We start from the raw sequence: 15,842 nt of genomic DNA, 5'->3' as shown, positions 1-15,842 counted from the left end.
ATTTTACTTATCTAAATCAAATAGAAGTGGGCTACTTAATCTGATTTGAAATTGAATAGCCCAAGTGAAGCACTATTTATATGGCACTTTAAATAAAACTCCAAAGTGCCTACAAACAGCTAAAAAATAAGTTAAATGTTAAAATTCAACAAAATAATGTTATATATAAAAATATAAAAACAATTTACACAGAAATATGTAACCCGACAATACTTTAATAATAATACTTCAATAATTGAACCACTCGTTTCAGCTAGGAATAAAGAGTAGGCTAAAGTACAAACATCAAAACTTTGAAAACTCTGTAAGTAAATATGTCAATTTGAAATAAGTAAAAATTTTAAAAAAAGATTTGAATGGATTGAAACCATTTGTATTTTGAGGTCAAGTATTTTGGAGACCATAGTAAGATTTGATCTCCTGTTTGATACTCATTATTTTTGCAGAGTGAGGTGTCTGTCTGTCTGTCTTTGGTTTGCAGATTTTAAAAAGTTGCTTAGTCTGTTACCAGTTTACCTAAAAACAACAGAAGCAAAGTTTCCATTCTCATGCTTTAAGTCACCTTGAGGTCAACGATTTCATGACATAGACCTCCTGCTGTGTGTTGCACCTGTGGGAAGATGTAACCCACTGACAGACATTACAGAGGAGGAGGAGGAGGGATAGTGGGGGATGGATGGATGATGAGATAGTTGTGTGGGATACAAGGGTGAGTCCAAAAGTCTCCCGTCACCTGAGCCCCATAAATCCTCGGCATCCCTTCCTCCCTTCATCTGACATGACAGCTGGGACATAAAATCTGGACAGCAGAGGCTCTGCTTGGCCGTGTTTCAACTAAAGGTCACTTAACTCAGAATCAACATCCGTCCCTTGATCATAAATGACTATTATTGTCAAAAAAGTCTTCTTATTCAATCTCTAAACGACCAATAATGCTTCTAGAATAAATGTTACCGAAATCTTTTGTAGTTTATTAGCAAGCTACTTCGCACTGAGTAGCTGAGCACTCCAGATAAGGTCCAAAGCATCAAATTCAAAAACCTAAAGCATACTGACGTATTAGTTAGTGAGGAATAGGAAGGAAACAGGAAAGCTAAACTGGCATCATTTGAAATTAGCCAATACACAAGCACAGACATTTTAAGCACTTTTGCTCAAATAAAAGGCATAGTTTACGTGCTGCTAGTTAAGCACAAATATGAGCCCTAAGCATTGTGCAGTAGTAAGGTAGGTGTCCTTAATTACATAAAACATTGAATGTGTAACATATGGCCAGGAGTAAAAGTTTGCCATGGAAAACTTGCAGCGACTCAGCATTTTTCTGTTAGCTTAATTATGCTATTCCAAGTAGCCTGGGGATGAGAATGTATTAACAGCTTTTATATATATATATATGATGCTTTAATAATCAAGTAATAACTCAAAAAATATCATTATTATTACTATATTTCTTTTTAATCATGTCCTTTATTTTTAAAAAGGAGTAACATCAGATAATAGTAATAACAGTAGTAAGGTAGGTGTCCTATAAAAGATGTTATCCATTAGCTTAAGCACGCTATGTTGTATAGCCTCTAGATGATAAGTAGCCATAGGTTTTTAAAAATAATTTTTTCACAAATTACTTTAATACTAAATGAAATCATCACTTTTTCTTCTCAACAATGTCTACACTTTAGAAAATGTGTAACATGATAAACTCCAAAACAAAAGTCTGACACAGACACATCTAGCAGTGGATTAGCTCTTCACTCTTAAGGCTGTACCACACATTGTACGACCAAAACTGTAAAACCTCTTATTATTTATCACCGTGTGGTCTCTAAGGTTTGGGAAAATCGGCTGACAATTTCAAAATCCTGCCTTGTGAACCAGCCTTCGCTAAATCAAGCGAGTCAGTTAAATCTTGTGTGCTTATGACAGAGTGAAAATGATGATACAATACTGCAAATTTCTTAAACAAGTATATTTCATCTTTTAGCTGCCATACAGGAGTACACCATCTTACACCCAATGTTTGAAGTTTACAAACATTAGCAGCAGTGGGTTAACTGGCTAGCATCTTTTACAGCCCCACAAGGCAGAGAGCCAGAGGCAAACTGACAAAAGTGACACCTGCTGTTGAAAGCAAACAGCCCAACAGGACTCTGTCTCATCCTCAACTCTCTGTCTCCTTCTTCTCCTGTAACTCTTCCTCTTTTTCTCCCATTCTTTATTTATATTATATGGGATATTTGTACATGGGCCCTTGGTGGTGTCAGCTAACAGTCTGTGTTTAGCTGTAGAGGCACAGGCTGCGGGATGGAAGGATGTATGAGGGAGATAGAGGAGTGGGGGAGGATAGGATCCAGTGACCATATGTTGGCTATTTATTACCTCTTCCTAACTGTCGCTCCTACTCCATTGCTCCATCTTTTCATCTCATTCAAAATGACTTCACACATACAGAACAACGCCCCAAAGACGCACAGGGAAAACCAGATTCCAATCAACATTTCTTCAAACATACATTAAGGCTTTGTCAGCTCAAGTCTCAAAAGCATCAACGGTATTTTTGGCTTACTCTTAAACCACAATGACACACGTGTGAGTAAGTTAAGGGCCGATTTAATATATGTGAAACAGTATATATGTTGAGTAAAAAAAAAAATCCTGATGTAATGCTGTTAGATCTAAAACTCTGTACCATTCTGGCATAAACTGGGCCAGGACGTAAAGCTACACTCAATAATGCTTCACTCTTAATGAAACTATCAAAATTGCCAACCATTTTCTGATATTATTTTTGCACTTTTCTTCTAATGCTTGAGATGTAAAATCAGAGAAGCTTAAAGTAGATAGGACACCTCTGCTGATTTAAATAAGTATCATTTTTTTTGTGTAATAAATTTAAATTGTCCTTTTTACCGATTTGTATTGAGAGATACTGTAACCTCCTTAACGAGGCCACATTTAAACGTAGTCAATTGTACTAGCTTTGCTAACTTTTATAATAAAATTAATATAAAAAGGTACTTGTATGTAAAGCTAAAAAAGAAATACGCCATCTTTGCTCAACTGGTGTTGTATTGGAGATGATTGGCTAAAGTCAGCCTGATCAACATTTCAACTGCAGCATTTTCATCCAATTAATTTTCATTCCTTCAATGGAGTCCTTGTTCAAATTGTTTTGAAAAACTGCTAATGCTGCAGGATGATGAGGCACGTCACCAAACTTTCCGAGAGGCAAAAGAAACCGAAAGAATCTCTCTCTATCTGTTTCTGTGTGTCGAGCACAACAGGAAGCTCACACTCACGGGAGTCACAAGAGAGTGCTTCGCTGCTTCCCCATGTGCGAGTGTGTTCAGGGCAAGACAGATTGATGGGTATTCTTGCTCTCTCTCATTTCTCATTGAACACCCCCCCAACCCACCTAACACTGAGCCGCTATTGCCCATCCTCCACCTCTCCTGACTTCCCTCTCTTTCCTCCACCCGTCACGCTGCAGTACTTTGCCTGTACTTGTTGACACACACTCACCAAGCCGAATGCAGTATATCCCAATGCACACACACACACACACACACACACACGTGCACACACACACACACACACACAGGGCTCTGTCGTGAAAACAGAATGGGACGAACACAAGCTGTCGACACAAAGTTATAAAAGGCTACAAACTATAAAAAGTTATTAAATATCTAATAGTTTTCTCTCTGCAACCAATCCAGTAATAAAATGTTTCTGATCGGATTACAGGACAAGCACACTAACGTCAAACCTCTTAGTAGCAATCTTGAAGACTTGTGTTTTGTGCTCTATAGCGGCCCCTGTGGTGATAAGCTGTATTTGCAGTTTTATTACCTGGAAACCTCCCAGATTTTAAAAATATTTAAGCAAGTTGACAGGGGTTTCCACATACTATTGGCCCCACATTGCTTCACATCCTTTGCAAAAATTAAACTCAGAACTTTGTTGCAAAAAGAAACAGTGCAACCCTCACTCTGCTCATCCTCTCCTTCCCCTCCTCCCTTTCTCTTCTTGCAGGTTCTTCCTTACTCTCCTCTGTGTGTGTGTGTGTGTGTGTGTGTGTGTGTGTGTGTGTGTGTGTGTGTGTGTGTGTGTGTGTGTGTGTGTGTGTGTGTGTGTGTGTGTGTGTGTGTGTGTGTGTGTGTGTGTGTGTGTGTGTGTGTGTGTGTGTGTGTGTGTGTGTGTGTGTGTGAGAGAGAGATGCGGTGCAGTGGAGTTTAGACCCGACGTGATAAAGTGTTGAGATAGCATCAACGGTGTGCCAGCTCTACTGTACGGCATACCAGAGCCAAGAGGCAGAGGGGGGAGGGGAGAGTCTCAGCCAACCACTGAACAGCCTGACTGTGGAAAATGTCTGCCAGTTCTCAACCAATCAGGACGCAGATGCCTTAACTCGCTCTGTCTCCCTCAGATGAACAAACACACACACACACACACATTTAGTCAGTGTGTACTGTCCCAGCTGACCTCTCCTTAGTTTGTACTTTGTGTGCAAAGTTGTGTCCAATAGTTCATTTCTACAAAACAACTTTGCGATCTGTTATTCTATAGTCCAAAAATGGTTTTCATTGGTTGTCAGTCATTGTAAGCCTCACTTTGAGATTTTACTTTTTTAAATATCACTCAAATTCGCACACACGTTTTCATGACTTAGGAACACCTGAGAAAAAAATCTTGATTATAACCCTACATATTCATATGTATAATGCTGACTTACATGTATTGTTATAAATAGCTAGAGCTGTCAAGTAATTCATTTTATAATTGCAATTAATAGCTGTATTTCACTTGCAAACTGCAGCAAACAGAAAATGACACAAGGTATAATCTTCTGCAAACATTAAATATAATGTAGGAAACCTAAAAAAGACATCTGAGAAAAGAGCAAACAGAAGCAGAAAGCAGTTCATTTAAAGGTGCAGCTGGAGCCACATTGGCATCATAATGATGACATGATTGTTCCTGTCATTTCGACAGAATATATCAGGAGCAGAAAGCAGCGAGGAAGCGGCAAGTTATGCAACGTTCACAGGTGAGTGTGTGCATGTGTGTGTGTGTGTGATTATTATTGAAACGGATGGAAGATGGTCATGGATTTTCGAAAATTAAAAAAGGGGGTCAAAGGAGCGATGATGGCCATGCGGTGGAAAAGAGGAAATTTTGGGATAATGTAACAGAAGCAAGGCATGGAGGAGGGCTGGAGAAATAAAAATAGGTTGGAAAGAAAACTTGAAAGAAAAAAAGAGACAAAGACGGAGAAAAATTAGGAAACAAATAAAAGATGAAAAACAAACAAACAGAAAGAAAGAAAGAAAGAAAGAAAGAAAGAAAGAAAGAAAGAAAGAAAGAAAGAAAGAAAGAAAGAAAGAAAGAAAGAAAGAAAGAAAGAAAGAAAGAAAGAAAGAAAAGAAAGCGCAGCAGGCAGAGCGATGAAGTGTGTTTGTTCGACAGCCAGCAGAAATAAAAGATGAAGGGAGGGATTGATGGATGGATGAAGGGAGGGAGGAGCATATTTACCCGTCCTTTTTTTTCGTAAAGCAACGTTCGTTCGCTCGTGTCTCGAAGGGCGGGGCGGGAGGGGGCGGGGTTTGTTGTGTGTGTGTTGCTGCAACCTCTGCTCACACTGCAGGGGGAGAGCACAGAGAGACAGTCAGTGACGCACACCAACACAAACACCTATCACAAAGAATTACACACAATTCATATAAACAACAGAAAAGGGTAGCGTGCAATGCAAAGGGAAGCATCATACGAATACACACAAAAACTCACAATCTGAACATCAAGTGTCAACGAAACACACACACACACACATTGAATCCCTGCAGTTAACGTACAGTGATCATTAGTAGTTTGTCTTGACATAATCACTGCTTTAAGATAACAGAAACACAAACACAAAGTGGGTCCCAGTGCATCATGGGTAACAAAGATACCTGCTATCTGCTATAAGTGGAGCAAAGTTGCACTAAATAAAGCATTTAAAGGAATAACTATATTGGAGGCTTTTTTTTTTAACCTTTTAAGGTTAAGGTATCTATAAAAGAGACGAAACATGACTTTTAAAGAAGTTGTTGGGTAGGCTAATGCTGAAAACAGAAAGTGATAAATATGAAAAGTGTGTCTTAGGGTTGGAAAAGAGAAATCAAGCAACCAAGTGTGTAATTATGACACTGCAAATACATAATATAGGAAGAATGTAAGTCTTTGATAATTGTCAGAAACAATGACAAACCTGTTTTTTCTTTTATTCTCCTTACAAAATGATAAATGTCTTAGAATAAAATTATAACCTGATGAATCACATTTGTGTTCAAAGTTGTTGTGATTGTCACTTGAGCGTGTGCAAAATACAGAAGTCCACTTTAGCTCGTGTTATACCGGTAACAAGTTGTTTATTCCTTTTCAGAATATGACACAGCTAAAGGTTTCAGTTCATCCCATATTGTTCAGACATATCTTCAGATACCTTAAAAAAACTACAACCTGTTTCCTGCTTTGTGAGCCGTGCTTTTTTTAATGATATAAATAGTGTTTTGAAATCGCCAACTCACTGGAGAACAAACAAAAATAGAGCGGTTTCTTTTGTTTTAAATGCTGTTTTGTGTTAATACAACAGCCGAAAGGAGAAGAAGAGACAAAAGGTGATTTGAAGTGTAAACAGGAGCTAAGCTGAGCTAAAGACAGCGTGGAGCTCCTGATGGAGACGTGACGAGGGGGGGGCTGAGCATCAGTGCTGCACAAAGACGATAATCTGCTGCTGCTACTGTTAGACTGAACAAACTGACGGAGGGATGGATGGATGGATGGATGGATGGATGGATGGATGGCGAAAGTAAGGAGGAAGAGACAAAACATTTGATGGAGAAAGAAGCTTAAAGAGATGGGGGCTTGATGAAGAGATGCAACAGGCTGCAAAGCATGTGGAAGTTTTTAAAGAAGGATGGATAGATAGAGGGATGATGGATGGATGAGGAGGAAAGAGAGAGAGAGAGAGGGGGATGGAAACAGAGAAAGATTAAGAGCTTAGAGGGTTGGTAAGACTAATTAGGAGGCAACTGAGGATGGAGGGAGAGAGGAGGAGAGAGATGAAGAGGAGGAATGAGGTGATGGATAAAAGAGGAGGAAGGAAAATGCTGAAAATGTTAAAATAAAGCATTAATAAGTAAAAACTAATCGAATTGCTCTCCTTAAGCAGCATCCACCGTGTCTTGAATCAGGAGCTCAACTTTTTTTCTGTGTCTGTTGTTTGCGCGCTGTCGTCAGTGTTAAGGGGTCGAGTATTGTTAGAGATAGAGGAGGTGTAAGCTGATACAGGGAGGTGCCACCGCTCCCACCTAACCCGGGGTTTATCACCATGTTCTCCCTCCACCACACAAAGCTCCCACTAAGCCAGCAGCTAATAAAGTAGCCCTTGCTAACTCACTTTAGCTTTGTTCTGACAGGGTCTGTTGCATTGTTTTGTAGCTTTGCGGCGCTAAATGGCTCCACATGCAGCTTAAAGCAGAGCTGAATCTGATCGAAAGAGCTGCTAATGTCTTGACAATGATTTAGATTAGTAAAAATAAATGACAAAGATTCACTAATGCCTCCTAGAATTTTGATCGCAACCATTTTTATCACTCATATTTTGGCTTCTAACATTTTTGGATTTTGGATCCATTTTGCCGACTTTTACAAAAAAATAAAAAAAATCTATCTGAAAGGCATAAAAAAAAGCCCACAACTAACTTTGCTGGAAGAGAAGACGAAATAGAAAACAAAGCAATAATACAGCAAAAATAATCACATAGTGAGATGAAGGCTCATTGATCAGCTATGCAGTTCACAAACACTCACACATTTCACTCTTTTGTTTGTGCAGCCTTCAAGTTTTTCAAGAAGTCTAACTACGATTCACAAGTCATGAAACATTAACCTGTAGTGGTGTCGGTGAGTGCTGGTTAGTGTCTGTTACAGTGTAACTGGGTTAACTGGGAATAAACAGAAGGAATGACGGAGCAGAACCTGAGAACGGCGTGTGGATGAAAAGATGGTTCAAAGTGTGAAAGCAGGCCGGCGGCCATCAGAGCGCCTGTAACATTACTGGCGGTAAAAATAACCCGCCGAGCAGGATGAGGAATGTATGTGTGTGTGTGTGTGTGTGTGTGTGTGTGTGTGTGTGTGTGTGTGTGTGTGTGTGTGTGTGTGTTGAAGAATGCTGCTCTGGTTTTGGTTGACAGGCAAGAACAAGTGTAGAGAGCCTGGAGGAGACAAGGGAGGGGAGAGGAAGCAAGGAAGGAAAGGAGATGCAACAAGTGAAAAGTTAGGAGAAGAAACAAACGAATGAAAGGAAACACGAGAGGAGGAGAGACAAAAGACGAGAGGGAACATGACATCGAGGAGAGGAAAGGAAACAGGGGAGGAAAGGATGCAAAATAGCAGGAGACAAACAAGGGGAGGACACAAGGAGAGGAAAAGAGAGGGGAGAAAACAAGCAAGGCAGCAATGAAGGAAAAGAAATTAAGAGTAGGAGAGAGAAATAAATGATACAAGACAGGACACAGTATGAGGAAAAGGAATGAGATTAAGAATAGGAATCAAGAGAGGAGGTAGAAACATGATGTGATAGCAAATGAGGAGAGAGGAGGAAAGGAGACGAGAGAGAAGAGGAGAGTAGGAGAGCCTTCACACTCATTTGCAGGAAATGGTGCTTAATCACAATATTTCACAATCCACACAGAGCATGGATAGAGCAGGGCAAGTGAGGATTAAGAGAATGGAGGAGAGAAAGAGAGAAGAGGGCGGAGCCAACACTCTGTGACTGTAACAAAAAAGGAAGTGAGAGAAGAAGAAGAAGAGGTTAGCAGCGGGCGTCTTGTCAGAGAGAGAATCCAGTCAGACCAGACGAGCCGCTCCTGCAGGCACTCACTAAACTCTGCTTTGATTGGCCGTCTGCCCACCACCCTCTGTGTCACCTGGCAGCTGATTGGCTGTTTGAGTCTGTGGCCCTGGCACAATGCCTGGAGGACGTGAACACCTCTCTCTCTCTCTCTGTCACACACACACACACACATTCTGTGCGAGTGTGTGAACATCCTTATCGACTGTTCAAACACACAAGATGAGTCAGATAACACAGTCACTGTTAACTTTGTGTTCAAGTCTCATCATGTGATCAGTGACATCAAAGACACGCTATCACATCCTTTTATTAACTCTCAGGCCGCGGAGTTTTTCTAAGATGCTTTGTCATGACTTATATGACCCCTCACATGTTTTTCCACCTCATTTATGATGCTGTTCAACGCTTTATGGTGACTTTCAGACCGTTCAAAGAATCCATATAACACAAGAACTCGGAGAGCTCTCGGTGTTTTCAAAAAAGTTGAACCACCGTGCACAAAGATCCTGACCGACCAGTAGTTGGCGGTGTAACTTTCCAATAAATTACACATGCATGCTCACATACTGCCTCTTCTACAGAGCAGCACGATGGCTAACACACAAACGTTTATGATGAGGCAGCTCCAGGTCACTAAATTACAAGAAGAGAAAATGCCGACTGGGGTGAACTGCACAAACGTGGATGAACGCCACTCAACTCAATGATGGCTCTGACTGAAAGCATGATGTAGCTGTGTGAAATGTCGTCAGAGGAACACTATACTTAAAGTCACGAAGAAAATGCCGTTTTGAAAAGTTTGTATTCTGGAACCTGTTTTCAAAACTTTCTGTTTGCAGGCACCAAAAAAAACCCTGCTGTCGTCATGTAAACTAACAGCCGAAATGCAACAAAACAGCGGGAATTGTTGCCATGTAAACATGTCGTAAAGGTGTTTATTTTCAAAGTCAACGCAAAGATGCAAACTGATTCAATATCAACCAATAAAATGTTACATATTTGAAAGGAGAGTGATGGCCATATAGAAAAAAAACAGCTCCCTTCTTACATTGCCTTTACTTGTCTGACAGAGAAACCTTCTGTGTGTAAAAAAATAAAAAAAAAGATCTCATTAGTCTAACCTTTTACAATAATCAATGACTGGCAGCTCTACTCAGGACCATGTGATTTGAAAAAAGAAAAGTCCATTTTTTACTAACTCCTCTCTTGAACCTCTTGTGCACAGATTGTGTTTTGTTAAGGTCATAAAGAAACTGTGTGCAGCTTCGCTCCATCATGACGCAGCAGTATTACTTCCTGTTTAGAGCGCGGCCTGATTCCTCAAACGTTCATGGGAAAGGCGAAAAAATGAAAAGTCTGCAAAAATTATTATCAGCTGACTTTTTATAAACCTCATTCACTGTCCTCCTCCTTCGCCTCCACGCTCTTCTGTAATTACAGCCACAGTGGTTGGGGTGGATGGGGGGGGGGGGCAATAAGTCAGAGCAGGGGGTCTCTGTCAACGTGCGGAGCAGCTGTCTGAAACACACACACACACGTTAACAGGTGTCAGAGACAGCCAGCGACCTCTGCTCTCTCCTCTGTGAGGCCTCTATTCATTCAGAGCACGCTAACAGATGCTAACCTGGACGCACTACATCACTGTGTGCGTTTGTGTGGAGCAGGCACATTTGTTTCCTCGTCTTGCGCCATCTCTGTTTCTGACTCTGAGGCTTTATTCAGCCTCAAATCACCAGATGCTAACCTAAAACACACACACACACACACACACACAAGCTCCTGCCAAACACTTGTGCTGCTACTACTTTCACCAAAGAGTGTGTGTGTGTGTGTGTGTGTGTGTTCACCAGGACAGCAGTGAGCAGATGTTAACCTGACACACATCTCATGTGACTTTAGGACTTCTCTGTTCTCCATGAGCTAACGCTTATAATCTTCATTTTGGGAGGGAAAGGCATGACGATTGTGGATGCTGTAAGTTCAGTAAAGTGGTCTGTTGTCAGGTAAGTGTTCTTTAAATGTAGGATGTATGAAGTCCAGGATCTTCAGGAAGTTCGGACTACGTTGTTTGGAACAATTACAGCCCGTTACGTTTAATCTTTCAGTCTTTTCTCTACTAAGCATTTGGGGTTTCATTTCTTTGTTTAAAAGAATAAAAAGCCAAAATGTTTTCCAGTGTGGTTACAGAACTATCTTCCTTCCTTTTGTTTCGTTTTTGTGTGTCCTCCCTCCCTCCTCCATCACTTCTCCATCCCTCCTCGCAGGAGTCACACCCTCCTCCTCCTCCTCCATCATCCTCCAGCAGTTGTCTCTCTCTGCTCAACAAGCGACACATTCATCCTCTACACAGCTCAAATACTTCATAAATCCACACACATACACGCACATTTAGCAGCTGGCACACACACACACACACACACACACACACACACAGAGAGTGTCTGCTAACACAATCAGGAGTGTGTGCATGTGTTTAAATGTGTGCGTGTGTGTGGGGTATGAAAGGCAAACACACGCAGAGTCGACATATTTGCAGGCTGACAGAAAGTGGTGTGTGTTGGAAAGAAGAAAATCGAGGGAGGGATACACACACATGCACGCACACACACACACACACACACACACACACACACACACAGCTGGCCACATCCATAACACAGTGTGTCCTCGGCTTGTACAGGGTACAGGCTGCTGTTATCCTCCAGACTCAATGCAAAGACATCGATACAAAAATGGCATTGTTTAACGTCGATTGTCTTGTTTTCATGATGGTGGAAAGCCAAAATCATAACAGAACTTGAATCTGCATTATTTGCCCAGCGCTAACGGACACGGTGTCAAGAAAGTCAAACTGATGTTAAAGTGTTAAGATTCTCCAACACTGCGTCCAAATCTGTCGAACAAAACTCAACAACAACAACAAAAGTATTGTGGAGCACTTTGACATTCCAGCATCCTTTCCAATCACGTCAATAATATCAGCCTAATCTGCATATTGTGATGTCAGACAGATTCTGATGTGTTTTAAAGGGCAAATATTTGCATGTTGCATGATGAATAGATTTACCTAACTTAAGTCTATGTAAGGTATCAACACTCCGATGTTCCATTAGACGGAGTCGTCTTCTAATAGTTTCAGCTCAGTAACGACCTTGTGGCCGCCACAAAGGTAAAGACTCACAATGACCTGATGAGTTCATGCTGATGCTTTCTGAGACTTCACAGATTGAATTAAAGTTAAAAGAGAAAAGAGACATATTTTCCAGATAAAGTCATTTTGAAGATTTTTTTCTCCGTTTGTAAAGAAGGCCGAGAACTCTGCACGAGACGATGCGACGATGTGAGAAACGTCCTTCATCTGTTAATAATGTTTGAACAGCGAGAGAAAACCTCCTCCTCCTCCTGAAGTTACAACAACAATAGAAGCTGGGTGTGACTCCTCGTGTGCCTCCTCCTCCTCTTTTCTTTCTCTCCATCTCTCTCTGTATGCAAACTAAACCCTCACAGCTCTTTCATCACCTGAAATACTGGATGACTGTGTGGTTGTGTGTGTGTGTGTGTGTGTGTGTGTGTGTGTGTGTGTGTGTGTGTGTGTGTGTGTGTGTGTGTGCTAAATGAGTCCAAAGCTCAAACCGGCTTTGGCGTGTAGCAGCACGCTGTGGGGCCTCAAGGCGACACACACACGCACACACTAAACTGTTGAGAGGCTTTCTGGTTAAAGTCTGTTTTCACTTTAAAAATCAATGACGAGATAAAAATCTGACACACATTAACAGTGCGTTGTTGCATCAATAAATAACGAAAGAATCACAGCTCATCCCTCCACACACAGACGAAGTTGGAGAAAGCAAGATGGAGAGATTAGGAACTGCAGGCAAAGAAAACAAGAAAAGTGGGAAGAAGAGGCGGTATATGAAGACAAACGGAAGGTTAAATATGTTTAATAGGAGAGAAGGATGAAAAACTGTTAAGAACAAAAAAAGATTAGAGAAAGAGCTGGAAGAAATACATGACTTCTAAATTTAAGAAAGTGACCTAATGATCAAGACATAGCCTCTTTATGTCACACGTTTATCTTCCTTTTTCAAAGACAGGTGCCTACATTACCCATGATGCAACTCAACAGCTATAAACTATCAGAAATCTGGGTGTTCCTTCAGTAGCCGCTACTGTGGCCTGGAAGAGAAAAAAGCGTAGAGGCTTGTTTCATTCCAACTCTCAGCAACGCTGGCTGATATGACGCTTCAGTGAAGTGAAGTAAGGCAATAAAGTTGCAAACAAAGTCCCTCTCGTTCTCCATAATGGCCGTCATTGTGTGTTAGAAGAAAGAAAGCTTTGATTTGGACACACACACACACACACACACACACACACACACACACACACACACACGGATGATGGCGGTAAACAGAGGTATGACTCCTGCATCCTTTTCATGGTCTCATCCTCTCCAGCTTCCTCCTTTTAATATTACTCCTCTCAGTTTTTCTGCCTCTCCATCGCTCTGTCTCGCTCACCCTCTTTCTCTCTCTCTCTCTCTCTCTCTCTCTCTCTCTCTCTCTCTCTTTCTTCAGATACAGTACAAGGTCACATGCTCGGCCAATCAGCGTTCTCCCTGTCTGCAACCCTCCCTTCTCACATTGGACAGCTGTGTGTGCCTGTTAGAAATTTGGACAGCTGTTGTCGCTGTGGAGACCAACTTTTTCCAGTTTGGACCAGCTGAACTTCACCTGACATAAAAATCTCTTCATCCCTATTTCATCTCCTTCGTCATTTTTTCTTTGTCCCCTTTCCTTCCTCCCGTTCCCCTTCCTCGTTACCTTTCCTTCCTTCTCTACTTGCCTCATTTTTCTCTTCTGTCTTCATTAGTCTCTTTGTCACTTGCTCTATTGTCTCCTTTCCTTCTTTTTTTCTCTCCATCTTTGTCTATTTACTTTCTTTCCTCTTTCCTTCCCTTTCATCTCATCTCCTTTTCTTCCATATTTTCTCTCATTTCAGTCTTCTTTCCTCCCTTTTTTCACAATCAGCTTTGCTTCCATTCCTCCAATCTCTCGATCCTTCCATTTTTTGTCCCTAATGTCCAACCTTGCCTTCTCTTATTCCCCCTTTCCACCTACTTCCTTAGCTCCTTCTCTTGAACACACACACACAAACACAAACTAACAGTGTGTTCTCTTCATGATGCAGGGACAAAATGGCGTTCACTCCCGCCAGAAAAAAACTTTTTTTTACAGCATCTTTAACTCACAGGGTGCAAAGGGCTGCTCGAGATAAAACAGTTAATGTGTTACTGACGCGCCAGTACAACTAAACACACGGATAAAGTCTCACAAAGTCCAACTCTTCAAGCACCACTGATCTCTTTTATCTTCCATCATCCTCCTGCTGTCTCTTATCTGCCTTGCAGAGATGCTGAAAAAACAGCCCCCGTATCCTTCACTTCCTGTCTGGAGAGGAAGCAGGAAGCAGTGGGGAGCTCAGCAGTGGACAAGAATTATTCTTCTGTTTCAACCCCTCCTCGTAAACGGTTAAGAGGATGTAAGTGTGTGCGGGGAGAAACTCCAAAACATCTTATAATGTCTCATGTGAGTGAGGATAAACAGGGAAAAAACTACATTTCCCAGAATCCTCTGCAGATTGCCTCTTGTTTTAGGTTTAATCTGTACTGTGTGGACCCACCACAATAAAGTTATGTAACAGGGTTAGAGTCCAGCAGAGCAGAGCTATCAAAGACTGCACCTCTTCTACATGTACTGTGAGGAGGAGGAGGAGGAGACAGGAAACAAGGAGAGAAGAGAAGGAGAAAGAGAAGGTGTAAGAAAGAAAGGCCCAGGAGAAAGACGGAAGAGAAGGAGCAAGAAGAGGATGAGTAGCATAAAAAGAGACAGAGAGAGGAGAACAGTTGTGAGGAGACAAAGTAGAACAGGAGGAGTAGGAAGAGAAGGAGGAGGAAAATAAAGGACAACAAATGATGACGAAAAAGAATGGCAAATCAGGAGGAAGAGGGGAGAGGGAGGTAACTAAAAGAAGGTAGGAGAGGAGAAGAGGAGGAATAAAGAACGACAGAAGATGAAGAAATGTGAAAAAAAGTGGGCAAAGGAGGATGAGAGAAAAAAGATGAGTGGAGACAAAAGGGAAGGAGAAGATCTTTTCCTCACTGAGTACAGTGTGTGTGTGTGTGTGTGTGTGTGTGTGTGTGTGTGTGTGTGTGTGTGTGTGTGTGTGTGTGTGTGTGTGTGTGTGTGTGTGTGTGTAGGGCGTGGTGCTGAAGAGGACCAGGTTTCAGTTGAGTGAAAAGACTCAGAGCCTCTTTGTGTCTCTGCCTCCGGGGCGACCGACCAACACACACACACCTTCGCATGAACACACAAAAGTGTGTGTGTGTGTGTGTGTGTTTGTGTGTGTGTCCCACCACAGCACTTTCCCATGGGGAGTCTTTGTTGTTTTGGGTTTTTTTTTTACTAAAAGCTGAATGGGGTTTGGTGGGCACACCTACTCCAGCAAACCCCCCAATGCTCACACCTGAGACCACACCCACCACACACACACGTTCGGCCCCTGCTTTACACACACACACACACCTCTAATGGTCAATTCCCTAAAGTTTTAAAATGAACGCCTTTTACATCTGCAACAAGTCAAAAATTAGCCAATTAGTTGATCAACTTTAAAGAATCTCCTTTAAGTTTTAATCGCTTTTCAATGGCAAAAAAAAAAAAAGACAAAACTTTTTAAGGATTCAATGAATCCAATGACGAGTTGAAGAAGAACATAAACCACCATAGAAGAAGAACTACAGCACAGCTCAAAGATAAAGAGATGAAATAACTAAAGCAAACATGATAAATGAAGAGCAGCCGCCACGTCCTTGTGTATCTCTGGTTTTGTCTGCACACAGAGGACAGAGACTCGTCGAACCTTCACATACTGAAACACCAAACAC

At 41.5% G+C, this 15,842-nt stretch overlaps 1 protein-coding gene across 4 annotated transcripts in view; it reads right to left on the bottom strand.

Annotated features, from left to right (window-relative positions):
- rreb1a (ras responsive element binding protein 1a) overlaps window positions 1-15,842 on the bottom strand; it is a 53,144-nt gene that overhangs the window by 24,803 nt on the left and 12,499 nt on the right. For 2 of the 4 annotated variants that reach the window (XM_079361882.1, XM_079361883.1), the window contains exon 2: window positions 5,533-5,638. The exons of the other annotated variants lie outside the window; for them this stretch is intronic. The gene's annotated coding sequence lies outside the window, so the exon portion shown is untranslated. The remainder of the gene's footprint in view (window positions 1-5,532; window positions 5,639-15,842) is intronic. 4 annotated transcript variants of the gene reach the window in all.

The sequence above is a fragment of the Symphodus melops genome (genome assembly GCF_947650265.1).
Source record: "Symphodus melops genome assembly, chromosome: 14".
Lineage (NCBI taxonomy): Eukaryota > Metazoa > Chordata > Actinopteri > Labriformes > Labridae > Symphodus > Symphodus melops.
This window is presented reverse-complemented; position numbering and strand designations above follow the sequence as displayed.